Here is a 15200-nt window from a genome sequence, read left to right as displayed (position 1 = left end):
AATTAAGACTTGTTAACACTGTTAATAATTTATTTACACTTGATTAGCTATGCCCGAACAATTTCTGGTATGTTTAATGCATATCTAGTGGGCAAGTATCACAGTTTCATACCCTTCACAAGCATCTATGCCTCTATTTGGCAAGGTGTGTAGCAAAGCCTGTGGAACGGCAAGGTGTTATCATCAGATGAGGAGGGTTGAATTGGGCTGTCCTCTTTTTAAACCCCACAGTTGGCAGCAAAAAAGTTACTTTTTAGCACTCAGCTATATTACACTTCAAGTAAAACATAGTTCACTAGTTCAGAGTGAAGGTTTGTGTGAAAAATAATCCTTATTCCTTACTAACTCCCTCAAAAGCAAAATACAATATGAAACACATGAACACAGATATAAAAATTAAGATGGAAAATGTCCAATGTCATTTGGAAGAAAAGAATACGTTGTTGAAAAGATTCTTAGAGTTCCTGAGAAGTTATAAGTTCACAACTGTCTTGTTGAGGTTTTGTTTCCTTAGTTGTTGCAACATGTAGAATCCTTGAATTCTTGGTCAATGGATGTTTCTCAACTTGCTTTCTCACTGGGCATTATCTTTTTCTGAGAGAAAATAGAGAAAGAGAAAAAATCTTCTAGTCATACTGTTACAAACCCATTTTTCTCTCTGTTGCTTTGCCAGAGCAGCTGTTTGAAATACAGTTCATTTGTTTATTTTGGTGTCTACTTCATTGTTTTTCCAAGCTGGATAATTTGCAGGTATGTGTTCCATTCCTCAATGTATGAAGTTTATCAATAAAATGTCAATCAAGCAGGAAATGTAGATCTGAATTTCCAAGTCTTTTGAAAAAGAAACCAGTTCAGATTAGTTTTTGCTTGTTGATGGTTTTATACACTGGTTCAGCATGTTGCAAACTGATTGTTGAAGCAATATTAAATCAATGTTATTTCCCTTTTTAAAAAACATTTTTGTCCATGAAGTTTCTGGGTATTGAAACTGGATGATACAAGTTAAATATTGATAGTTCATATTTTATTAATATCATAAAAAGGACACTTCCGACAGCAAATTCTAATTCTTGCGTTTAACTGTACAGATACAGATCAAATAATTTGCTTTCGATTTATCCCTTAATAATGGTGTTGCTGAAAACTGTACCCTTATTCCTCTCACAAATTATGACTTACATCCTTTGAATTTTGTTTTGACATATCAGAAAAAAAGACATTGCACACAAAACCATGGTTCTTTATTTAAAGAAGTAAGAGTTTTACATTTATATTTAGTAAGAAATGTATGTTCTAAAGTTTTATCTTGTGATAAAACATTTAAGCTTAATAATTTGTTAGATCTCCTTGGAGAAATATTGAACATTTGATTCTAGTATATCAAGTTCCTTGTTTAATGAAGGAACAAATGAACAGATGGACTTGAACCAAAATCTGAAGCTGGACCTGAAAGTTTGCAGTAGAAATCTTTGATAGGCTTAGTATTGAAATAACTCCAGAGATGCCAGCATCCCACCAACCAAGTCATCCTTTATTATACATGAAGATGTCCTTGAGACTGATCTAGCTCCCTCAGAGCCAACTGTCAGAGTGAACAGCATATCTGACACCCCCGTTTTTATCTGTCAGCCAGGGCTCCCTGATATGGTCCACCTGACTGACCTCATTACTATCACTACAGCCTCACCCTCTTTTGTAACTCCTCCTGGTGCATTTTATCACCAGGCCAGGTTCCCTCCAACTCTGCCTCTGATAAAGGCAGCATGTAATGCATGATAGTTTACCTCTTGTGTCTGTAGTGTCTCTCAAGAAATTTCTTCTCTTCTTCAGGTTGTGAAGGTGTCAGGTCGGTGACATCTGCCATGTCCATCTCAAATTCCAAGGCACTCTCAATGCCTGACACACAGGGAGATTCTATAGGTTCCAGGATAGTCTGAAAGACTATCAAGGAGCTGGGCATATTTTGCTTCTGCACCACTAGCAGGTTTATAGCTTTTATGTGGTCCACGTGCTTGTTCAGGTCTATCACAACCTACCCGAACTTTATATGTGACTAGACCTGACCTGGTGTTGACCATGCCTCTTACCCATGCAGGGCCATTCCTATGATTTTTAGACCAAACTTTGTCCCTTGAAGTAATGGATAATGGATGTTATGGATCTATCTTTATATGTTGAATACCATTCAAATTTAGGAAATACTCAAACTCCTTGCTGGTACATGATGACCCAATATCTGTGACCAACATTTCCTGGAGTCTGTGTATTGTAAAGGATGCGTGCAGTCTTTCTATTGTCGTCCCCCTGTTTAACGAATGATTTCTATGCATGTCCAGCCAGTTTGGTTGGTTGTCCACAATGACAAAGAACATTGAGCTGATGAAAGGACCTGCATAGTCAATGTGTAAGTGAATCCAGAATTTACCTGGCCATTCCCACAAATGTGGGGTAGCTGCTAGAGGATATATTTGTCTTTGTTGGCACTCTGGGCACTGCCCGGCCAACACAGCTATGTCTTCATTCAATGCTGGCCTGTATTTGGCACTGACCTTTTTGCTCTGGATAATTCACTCTTGCTCCCTATAATGATATGCCATCCTCTACTGTGTTATGAAGATGTGGGTGTACTGTACTTTTAAGAGAGTTAAAAGCTTGCAGCGACAGTGTCAAGTATTCTCAATAAGACACAATGTAACATATGGTCCTGCTACTGGGGTAAAAACAATATAGATTGGAATTAGGCCAATAAGCTTAAATAATACCCTGAAAAATACCAAATTCCAATCAAGTTTGAATTGAGTATATTGACAATCTTAAAAGCCGATGACACAATCCGATGCCTTGGGGTATAAGACTGAGGAAGATTGAACAGTTGGGAGGAGAACTGCCAGCTGACCAACAGATGTAGACTGCTAGTGAGAACTGTCTGAGAGGTACCTGTTTAGTGAAGAAGTTTGCACAGAGAAAAACCTTAACACTGACCTGGAGAGCCAATCTACTGATGAAGATAAAGAGAAGACTTGACCGCTGGCTGGTTTTAAAATTTGGAACTTTCCTGTAAATCGTAATCAGGAGTTTTATCGGACTAGTCTTATAGAAGGGAAGGTATCATTTAGGTTAGAATAAGGAATTGTAAATAGTTGTTAGTTGATTATTCTCTGTTATACTTTAAGAAATAAAGTTGTTAATTTTTACTTTAAATAGTTTTAGCCACTCAATTTTTTATAGATTACTGCACAGGATAAATCTTTTCTCTGCGACTGGTTTTAAATTAAGCAGGAGGGTTTAATCTGTGTCATAACAACTGTGATCTGGCCTCTCCGGATCCAAAATATTTCAATTCTAGTTGTGATGGCCCTTTGGTTTCCCCCATCACCACCAATTGTTTCAGGTTTGCCAGGACTCTTCCAGTGGCTGTGCTGCCGCATTTGCTACCTGACCTCTCAGATGGTGTTCCAATTCGTAATTATATGCACTTAGTATTAGAGCCCAAAGCTGAATTTGGCCTGAAGCTATGGATGGCACTGTCTTTTCCACTTTAAGTAGATCTAGCTGGGGTTTGTGGTCCATTATTATTACAAATTTATATCTGTAGTGGTATCGGTATAACTTACTGACTCCAATATGACAGTGAAACCTTCCTTCTCTATCTGGGTGTACTTAATCTCTGCATTAGCCAAAGTCATGGATGCATATGCCATTAGGTGTTTCTCTCCATTGGGCTAATATGACCCTGATGCCATACAAGATGGCATCGCATGTCAAAAGCAGATATTGCTTGGGATCATAGAATGCCAACATCTTAGAGGATGAGAGCTGTTTGTTCACTTCCCTGAAACCTATGTAAGCATTTCCAAGGCTGAACCTTTCTTTAGGAGTTGATACAAAGGTGCCAGGATGGAGGCCAGGTTATGAACATTCTGATTTAATTCACCAATCCAAGGAAAAGCCTAAGCTCCGTTACAGAAATGGGAGCTGGATCATCTTTAATGGTCCTCCCTTTGTCTTCCAATGGCTATAACCTAGTCTTGTTGATTCTATAGTCCAAGCAGGTCACCTGAGATGTCTGGAACATACATTTTTCCCTTCTAAGGCATACACTTGCCTGAGAGAAATGTCTAAGGGGTATGTTCAAGATCTCTAAATGCTCTTTATTGGTCTTCCCTGTTATTAACACATCATCTAGATAAATATCGACTGGGGTAGACCTTGTAAAAAGTTCTCCATTATCTACTGAAAAATTGCAGACCGACAATATCCCAAATAATGGTCTTTAGTGAGTCCATAGGTTACATTATCATGAATTAAAATATTTGCTGTGCCACAAGATAGTAGCAATGTGAAAATTTAATATTAAAATAAATATGGCACAATGCAGGAACAACCATAATCAATAAGAGTGGGGCTAATAATATTTAATATTTCAGGAGTATATAACTGTCCAGTTGCATTTGTAATATATTGTCCATTTTATAACTTCGGGAAATAGATTTGCAGATGATAGATAGTTACAGAAATTATTTTAAGACTTCTAATTGGTTCATAGTTCAGATTAATCTAAACATCCTTCACTGTGTCAGAAGCAGGTCATTATATTGGGAGAAGAAAATTGTAGTTTCAAACATAATGATTGCTATACATCATACACTTATGTAGTTTTATAGAGCCAAACAACTTTCCAACATAATATTATGACATTCCCAGAATTCCTGCACATTTTCTCTTCTTTTAACATAAATCTGACAGCCACATATTGTCAGCCAGCTAACGAGTAATTTTTTTTATTCAGTCATGGAATGTGGCTTTGCCATCTGGGCCTGCAAATATTGACCTTGAGAATAGGTACCCTTGAGAAGATGGTAGTGAGTTCCTTTCTTGAAATACTGCAGTCCATTTGATACACGTCAAGTAAATAAAATGAGACATCTGCAGGTAAAAGGATAACATCAAATGTGAAAATAAAGGAGCAATTAACATTAGCACACAAAGCTAGAATTTAATTCTAATAATTGCCCAAAAGCTAAATTGCCTTCAATCACACAAGTGTTTTTTTAACCTTCGTACAGTCACCACTGTATAATACATACTTGTAAAATAGACTCTTGGTGCCATTTACCTTTACATAATTACCAGAAAATAGGAAACATTCAGGTTATGATAGTAGTATCACTCAACAATTCAATATTTCGTCCTTTTCAATTGAGACAACTGGTTAACGCCATCTGTTTTACATCTTTTTCCAAATATTCCCAACAATTTGTCTCCACATGTATCCTATTTTCTCATTCCTGTTCTAAAAGCAATGGCAGACTTCCAAAACCCATCCCATGTAATCATTCTTCAGGTGTGAGCTTAATCAATTAACTTCAACCATGGAATTGAATCATAGATGAGACCATGTCCTCATCTTCATCTGCATCCATATAAAATTTCCACCATGATTCATAAGATAGTGACAAGGAGGTCATTTCCTAGTTGCTTTGTTTCCCTCCTGGTCCAGCGGATCTAATTTGTAATTACTGCAATGACATTCCAGCCCTCATTAAGTGATGAAGGGAGACCGAGGCTTTCCAGTTTTATATAGATTATTCCATAAAGTGTGGCACACTGACCCATAAATAAGCCAGCCCCATGCTTCTTAAATTAAATCTCATAAATAATTAATTTGCATTTTTAAGATCACACCAAAACCTCAGATTGACCGTCCAATTTGAATGTATGTAATTTATTTTGTTATCTTTGCAAAATAGAAGTGAAATTATGGATAAAAATCGCACTTGCAAGGGTATAATGAATATTTTAAGAAAGGCATTTATGTTTAGAGTCCTAAGTATTGTCAGTAGGATATTTATTGAGATCCAACAATTTTTAAAAAAACATCTTATAAATGAATTTGCTGAATATGGCAAATATATGTTCTTGATTTGAAATGAAACAGACTTGATTTCTAATGTATTTTGTGTTAAGTTTGAAAAGTTGAATTGTGTTTCAGCTATTTTTGAAAGAAAGTAAAGAAAATTTGATTATTTTTCACAAATTGATTTTGAGGCCATTTTTATTAATCAAAGAATGACACATATATATGTAACAGGCAATAAATATATCACAAACACACGTTATTAGTGTAGTCTCGGTATTGGAAGGGACAGATATTTATTATGGATTAAGAATTTAATTGAATTTGCACATTTTAACCTACAAATGATAAAATAAATAACTTTAAAGGAATTTGCTGTTGGAATTACTGTAGTTGATCATAAATCTCACTCCTATTACTTTCCAATGAGTTCTTAATATGTTTTAGTGATATGTTTCTGTTCACCATTTATATTGATATTTCTAGAATAATAGTACACAGAAATGGATATAAAGAAAATAATAATATACTTAAACAAAAATTAAGACAAAATATTATATACATCTTTAGAGGCAACATGTTAATTTGCACTCAGAACTCTGCTTCTAATGTCTGTTGTATAAACCCGAGGTCAGATTAATGATGATGATTCACTGAACATAGTTAACCTAAATACTGGTATGGCACAAAATAAAAGAAACAGTTTTCAAAATCTTTTTGTTCACAAATTAGTGTGATGAGACAAAGACTGATGAAAAGCTTCAATGTCTCTCATGATTTCCACGTAATGCAGTGTGCTATAGTTACTATGTGTAGTAATCTTGTAAATGTACTCATAGAATTTCTCTGGTCAGCATTTCAAATGAATTTGTAAATCTGTTCCATAACATGAAAAATGTCCCAAACTATATATCACAAATTGGGACAATAAACTCTGGCACCTGCATCCAACTTCTCTGAGTAAATTGAAAGTAATATAAATGGCCTGGATTATCTCAACCTGGAACTTTCAAAGAACCAAATCTCTTTCATCCAAAATCATGCTGACTCTCAGATCAAAGAAATCGTTATAAAATGGTTGTAAAATACCAAACTATTTTTGTCATTACTGTGCAGTAGAGTGTTGTACAATGTTATTTTCTGGCCTCTGTCTAACATAAAACCTGCAAATAAATTTGACTGAATATTTTAGCTTGTACATAGCCCATATATGTTGTGTGTGAAGATGAGAATTTGGTTATAAAGTATGTCAAAAAAATGACTTTTTAACCAAGATCAAGATTCTAAAGGAAACATTTTAAAAAGTATTTCAAACACATGAAATACTGTTAAATTGTCAATTTAATAATTTTATTGTAAACATTATATCTTGGAATTGTTAAATTTTCTAAATTGTTCTTTCGATAGTCAGTTCTTCAATTCACTGAGGATCGAAGGCAATAACTGAAAAAGTAAGGATTTGTTATTTACCATCAGCTACGGTTTGTTTATTTTTCATTGGTAGGCTTTTTTTTATTAACTTAGTTTCATTCTCAGTTGTTAAATGCATATTGGTACATCCGCAATCTCATTAGATTTGATTTGTTGCTATTTCACATGCATGACATTTGGGTTTGGGATAATCAGAAATAGATCAGTTACGTAGCAATGTGAGCAGCCAGCAGTTGCATCACTTACAATGATGGTTTAGCATAATCCTGAATACAGTGGGACATGGAGGACCCTGACATGAAGTGCCATGAAATACCTCACATTGACCATTGACATAGGGAAGCATACTATTCTGATATGTGCTGCACAAGCCATGTCACACAAATATAGTGTGAGATTTTCAGTACTATATGATTAATAATAGCTTGAACCCCCGTCTTTGCCCACCTCCTCACCTATGGAAGACACCATTGAGCATAAGAGCAATGCTGAACACTTAAACTGCATGATCAGCAGCCTCTCTCCCCCAGCATCCCACCTCGATACTATTGCATGAATACTGCCCCCTCCACACTTCAAGTCAGCGCTGATGAAGACTCATCTAGACTTGAAATGTTTGCTTGCTATTTCTCCACGGAAGCCACCTGACCCATTATGATTTCCAACATATTTTGTTTTCAGTACAGATTCCTGCATCTGTTGTAATTTGCTCCTACCTTGAGTATAAGAGTATATTGATGAACACCACAGTTCAAGTGAGAGGGAATCAGCTATGAAATTTTAGTTTGTCTTTATGATTTGTGTGGAGACTTTTAAGATCAGCTAAGATATTCATAGAAATCATAGGATCCTACAATGTGGAAGAAGGCCTTATCGACCCTCCAAAGAGCATCCCACCCAGACCTACCCCATCTCTGTAATCCAGCATTTTCCTGGACACTATGGGCAATCCACCTAACCTGCACATCTTTGGACTGTGGGAAGAAACCAGAGCATCTGGAGGAAACACATGCAGAAATGGGGAGAATGTGCAAACTCCACACAGACAGTTGGCTGAGGGTGGAATTGAACCCAGGTCCCTGTTGCTGTGAGGCAGCAGTGTAACCACTGAGCCAGCATGCCATCCCAGAGTCACAGAATTGTTATGGCACAGAAAGAGGTCATTTGGTCCATTATGCCTGCACCAATTATAATACCTAATCCCAATGCGCTGGATTTTCCCACATCCTTGCACACCATTTCTATCTAAATGATCACACAATGAGCTCTTGAATGCCTCAACTGAACATGCCTCCACCACATTTTCAGATAGTGCATTCCATACTCTAATTATTCGCTGCATGCAAAAGTTTTTTCACACATCACTAATGCTTCATTTGTAAATCACTTAAATGATTACTTCAGCTTGACAGATAGGAATGAAAGATGATGGGATACCTTTGTTAACATGTCATAGAGTCATAGAGACGTACAGCACGCAAACAGACCCTTTGGTCCAACTTATCCATGTCAACCAGATATCCCAACCTAATCTAGTCCCACTTGCCAGCACCCAGTCCATATCCCTCCTATTCATATACCCATCCAGATGCCTTTTAACGTTGCAATTATACTAGCCTCCACCACTTCCTCTGGCAGCTCATTCCATACACGTACCACCCTCTGTGTGAAAAAGTTGCCCAGTAGGTCTCTTTTATATCTTTCTCCTCTCACCCTAAACCTATGCCCTCTAGTTCTGGACTCCCCCACCCCAGGGAAAAGACTTTGCCTATTTACCCTATCCATGCCCCTCATAATTTTGTAAACCTCTATATGGTCACCCCTCAGCCTGTGACGCTCCAGAGAAAACAGCCACAGCCTATTCAACTTCTCCCCATAGTTCAAATCCTCCAACCCTGGTAACATCCTTGTGAATTCTTTTCTGAACCCTTTCAAGTTTCACAACATCCTTCTGATAGAAGGAGACCAGAATTGCACGCAGTATTCCAAAAGTGGCCTAACCAATGTCCTGTGCAGCTCCAACATGACCTCCCAACCCCTGTACTTTTAACAGAAAAAGAGGGTACAGAATTTCAATTTTGTTGTTACTAAAATTTAAAAAAACTCACCTAAAAATGGAAAATAAAGCTATTTATACAGGATAATCATTGGAAATCTCCCCATATAGTTATGAAACACTGGCCTTATTGACGTAATGTTGTGGAAGACTAATGTGAACAATGTCTTCAATAGATCTATTTGCATCATGATAGATTTTGCTCACAAGAAAAATAAATTGGATCCAAACTGCCTTAAAAGATAATTCCTGCATTTTGTAAATAATTGGTAGGGAACAATTTCATAATTGGAACTTGAGGAAACAATATACAGACTAAGTAAACAACAAACCAACCAATGATTAGTTAGGTACATTGGAAAGGAAGTACTGTAAGAAATATTGAAAGTGAAAGAAAGTTTGAGGGAGCTGCAAAAGCAATAAATTAAAAGGGGTGTTTTGTTTAGTTTCACTTTGTACAGAGTCACAGAGGGATCATTTGTTGCTCCGTTTATTTGCTATTTTTCAGGATAAGACGATGGTGAGTAACATTTATCTTTTTAACAAACTTTTCAGGATTGAAACTTTTACGAATGGAATCATGTAGTTACCAAAGTATAAGAGATTGAATTTGAAATCATCTGGTTTATCACAGGAGTATTATTCTCAATTCAAGTCTGTCCTTGCACCACCCTTTACGTATTTTTAAATTATATTTTCTGAATATTTTACTTACTCTATTTCCCTTTTTTTCCTACTTTTCTTTCTGTCCATATTACAATATCTATTTTTACAGGCTGGCAAATTCTTGGTTTTCTGTTCATTGTCTTTGAATACATTTTAATTTACTCTTCAATGCTTACTTTAACAGAGCAGACATTTTGTGTTTAATTATGAGGTTTACATTCTAAATTATGTAAATGGTGAAGCACAATGGATTATTGAACTTTTCTTCCACAAATTGAGTGGAGTAGATCCTGTTCATTTCTCATTTGCGTTCAGTCAGAGACCAAAACATGCAAGGACAGCTTCTCAACAAATGAAAGGAGTGTAAATTGAGGGGAAAATGTGGAGTTGGGCTCACATTCTCCTCATAGATAGCAAAACAAAATCAGCAATAATAGAGCCTTGATCTAGTCAACCGAATCTTCTAGCTGCAGCAGGGTGGTGCATATAAAAGGACAGAGGTTTATATTATTTAAATGAAAATATGACTCATGCTGCTTCGTACAGGAAAATATCAACACCAGACAGCCAAGCTTCATTTAACAGATTTGTATACATGGGACATTATCTTATACACAACACAAATTGCTGGAGAAATTCAGCAGATCTGGCAACCTGTTTGGGGAGAAAGCAAAGTTAAAGTTTCGAGGCCAGTGACTTCTGATGAAGAGGTGCTGGACTTGAAACTTAACTCTGCTTTCTCCTCATAGATGTTGGAAAACCTGCTGAGTCTCTCCAGCACTTTCAGTTTTTGTTTCGGCTCTCCGGTATCTGTAGTTCTTTGTTCTGCTTTGTTTTATATTATTGCTGTAGTCTGTTTATGTGTTAAGCAGTTCAATGAGTATTAAGACTACGAGTTCCCACAGATTAATTTTTAAACTTCTCAAAACTGTTTTTCTCAAAACTGATAAAGCTCTTGGATTCGGAGTAGGTTTTGTTTTAAAGAACTACTGAGAATTATGCAGAATTTTAACTGACTTTGAAGTTCAACTAGATCACAATGTGGGTCTTGTGGATTATTGCTTATGATGAGTTTGTACTGCAATGTAAGGTTATTAACATTGCAATGGCAGATCTGTTTGTGTTTCAAATTCTGAATTCCGACTTACCTCTGATAACTCTTGATTCCCCTGACTAACAAAAATCTGTCCGTATCTATCTTAAAAATCTGCAATAACCCTGTCTCCACTGCCTTCTGATACAGAGAGTTCCAAAGTCACACAACCCTCAGAAATAAATTCTCCTCATAACTTTCTAAAGGCCCATCCTTAATTTTAAAACAGTGCCCTCTGGTTCTGGACTAACCCATAAATAGAAAATTTTGTTTCTACATTTACCTGGTCAAGACTATTCAGGATCTTAAAAACTTCAATCAAATTACCCTTCACTATCCTAAACTCCAGTGGAATCAAGATCAATCTCTCCAACATTTTTTCATTAAAAAAAATCCTCATTCTAGGTTTCAATCTAGAAAACATCACCTGACTCACCTCCAAATTTACACCTTTCCTTAAATACAAAGACCAAAACGATACACAGTAATTGAGACGCAATGCCCTGCATAATTGAAGCACAACATCTTTACTTTAATATGTTCAATTCTTCTCATACTAAAGGATAACATTGCCGTAACATTTCTGATTAAGTGCTGTACCTGCATGCTAACGTTTTGTGACTCAGCATTAGGAGCTCCACAATTGTATTCCGTTCACGTAACATTCTGTTTTTCTTTATTCTTCCTGCCAAAGTGAAAAAAAACTTCACATTTTAATAAGTTATGCTCCATCTACCAGAGTTTTTGCTCACTCACTTATTCACCTATCTATATCTGTCTGGAACATTCTAAGACATACTTTCGTGTCTTGTTTCTTCTTTTGTTCTTGAATTTTGGAAATTTAACACCCACAGATCTACTATCTCATTTACCACCTGAGGAAGAAGTCCACCTGGCCCTAGGGATTTACCCGGCTACAGCTCCATCAGGTTCATTAGTATCATTTTCATTGTGATTAGAATTTTGCTAAATTTCCACATACTAATTTACAGCTATTACTGGAATGTTTTTGTATCCTCGACAGTGTAGACAATAACGAAATATATGTTCACTTAATGCACCACCTCCTTATTCTCTTTTTTTGAATCATAGCCTTCATTCCCCTCATCTGGGTCACTGATCTAAATTGAAAAGAAAAAGAGATGAATGACAGATCCCTGTGGGATTCCATTTGCTACATCCTGCCAACCAGGCAAAGATCCATTTATGCATACTCCCTGTTTTCTGTTAGCCAGCCAATCTTCTGTGCATGAAAGTCAATTATCTTCCAGACCATGAGCTTTTATTTTCCGCAATAACCTTATCACTTGTGGATATCCAAACACAATACTCCTGCAGGCACATTATCCACTGTATATATTACTCCTTTAAAGAATTCCAATAAATTAATTAAACATGATTTCCCTTTGCTGAAACCAGGTTGACTCTTCCTGATTACCTTGAGTTTTTCTAAGTGTGCAGCTATAATCTTTTGAATAATTTTTTTTCTGACATCTTCTCCACAACAAATGTCAACCTAAATGGCTAATAATTTCTTGCTTTCTGCCTCCCTTCCATCTTAAAAAGAGGGGTTATGTTTGCTATTTTCCAGTCCGATGGAATCTCTCCAGAATAGAGGGAATTTTGGAAATTTAACACCCACAGATCTACTACCTCATTTACCACGTGAGGAAGAAGTCCATCTGGCCCTAGGGATTTACCCGGCTACAGCTCCATTAGATTCATTAGTATCATTTTCATTGTGATTAGAATTTTGCTAAATTTCTACATTCTGATTTACAGCTATTACTGGAATGTTTTTGTATCCTCGACAGTGTAGACAATAACAAAATATATGTTCACTTAATGCACCACCTCCTTATTCCCTTTTTTTGAATCACATTCTCACTTTCGAGAAGATCAATCTTCACTCTACTTACCTTTATCTTTTTTAAATGCCTGTGGACACTCTGACAAAATTTTAAAAATATTTTTAGCTGGTTTCCTCTCATGCTCCAATTTCTTCCTTGTAATTAACCGTTCAGTCATTTTCTACCAGTCTTTATCAATCATCCTATGTGCCATTCATCTTTCTTTAGTGATATGTTCTTTTAAATTTGATGGTTTCCCTAAATTCTTCAGTTAACCTTGAATGGTGGGTCCTCCCTTATTTTGTGTATTCTGAAATATTCCCTTAAATGTCCACCTCTTGTCGATTTTTTCCTGTTACCTTAAATGCCCAATTATTTCAGCTAGTTCAGTTTTCAAATCCGCACATTGTCCTCATTTAGGGTTAAAATAATAGTCTGAGACCCAATCTTCTCCCTTTCAAAATGGATGTAAAATTCAATCAAGCTGTATTCGTTGCTATGTAGAATTCCCTTCAGTGTAAGGTCTTTAATTAATCCTATCTCAATGCACAATACCAAATCTAATACATCCCGCTCTCAGGTCAGTTCCAAAATTCTCAGAAATGCTACTCTTGGAAACAATTTCAAAAGCATTTTTTGAACTTCTCACCCAGGCTACTCCTGCTGATGTGATTTTTCCAGTTTATAAATACATTAAAATCATTCAGGATTCTTACCATCCCCTCATTACAAGAACCCAACGTTTCTTCTTGTATATTTTGCCTGACATTGTGGTTACTAATTGGAGGCATGTAAGCCACTCACACTAGTGATTTCTTACCATTTGTCTCTATCCAAATTGATAGTACAGCCTGATCTCTTGAAGCAAGATCATCTCTAACTATTGCAAAAATTCCATCCTTGATCAATATGCTGCCCCTTGACCTTTACTTAACCTCTTACTTTTCTTGAATGTAATATACCCCTCAATCTTGAGACCCAATCCTTGTCATCCTACAGCCATGACAGGTTATCAGATCCTATTTATTTACTTCCATGTGCACAATCAATTTCTTTACTTTATTATGAATGCTTCATGCATTCAGATAAGGGGCCTTTAGTTTTATCTTTTTGTTATCTTCATAACATTGAATTGCAACTGCTGCTCAAGCTCACTTTAAGTGACTGGAACCAAAGAATATTCAGGAGGTCTTACATAATATAAGCATTGAAGGTAATAGATCTCAATTGTCCCAACATTATGCTTCAAAGTCTATTAACAAGCTAGAATCCTTTAATTGACAGATTGCTGCGACCTAGCAAGAATTTATCCTTAGTGCCAAATATATGCATAAGAGTTACAACACAATGCTTCTGATGTTGAGATAGGCCTTGCAGAGCTTCTCGAGTGATTGTGCCACTAATCTCACTGTAGCCCATATCTCTCATACCTTTAAAAGAATCCATTTTTGACATCAAGCTAGGAAGCATGAGTTGGTCAATTCCTGATATTGCACTTCCAATTTATGATCCTCAGCTAATTGCTCCAGAATTTTCATCTTCCAGAGTTGTGGAAAAGCTAGAATTGTGGATGTTGCCTCGGAATGCAATCTAAGGCAGGAACAGAGGCATGCATATTCTGATTCCTGAATGTTAATTATCTAACTGGTTAATCGACCTTCTAATTCTTGCACCTCACTCACTTTTCCCTTCACTCAACTGCAGTGCAACCTCCAGGCCCCTTTCATATCCCTGATATTGCCCATTATTCCTAAACCATTGGCACAACCTTAATTTCTCCCATGCCACCTCCAAACCATCATGCCCACACATCTGGTATTAAATAAGTATATAACTCATGAGCTATATAATAACATTGGGAAGTCCTTGAAATGCTGAGACATTTAAAATAAATGATTAATCTTTCAAATTTAGAGTTATAGAGTCATAGAGATGTACAGCATGGAAATAGACCCTTCGGTCCAACTTGTCTATGCCGACCAGATATCCCAACTCAATCTAATCCCACCTGCCAGCACCCAGCCCATATCCCTCAAAACCCTTCCTATTCATATACCCATCCAAATGCCTCCTCCAAATGACTGAAGTCCATATAGATCACATCTACTGCTCTGCCCTCATCAATCTTCTTTGTTACTTCTTCAAAAAACTCAATCAAGTTTGTGAGACATGATTTCCCACGCACAGCCTTCACCACATCCTCTGGCAGCTCATTCCATACATGTACCACTCTCTGTGTGAAAAAGT

Source organism: Chiloscyllium punctatum, chromosome 44 (genome assembly GCF_047496795.1).
Source record: "Chiloscyllium punctatum isolate Juve2018m chromosome 44, sChiPun1.3, whole genome shotgun sequence".
In the NCBI taxonomy this organism is placed as follows: domain Eukaryota; kingdom Metazoa; phylum Chordata; class Chondrichthyes; order Orectolobiformes; family Hemiscylliidae; genus Chiloscyllium; species Chiloscyllium punctatum.
Note: the sequence above shows the minus strand (reverse complement) of the source record.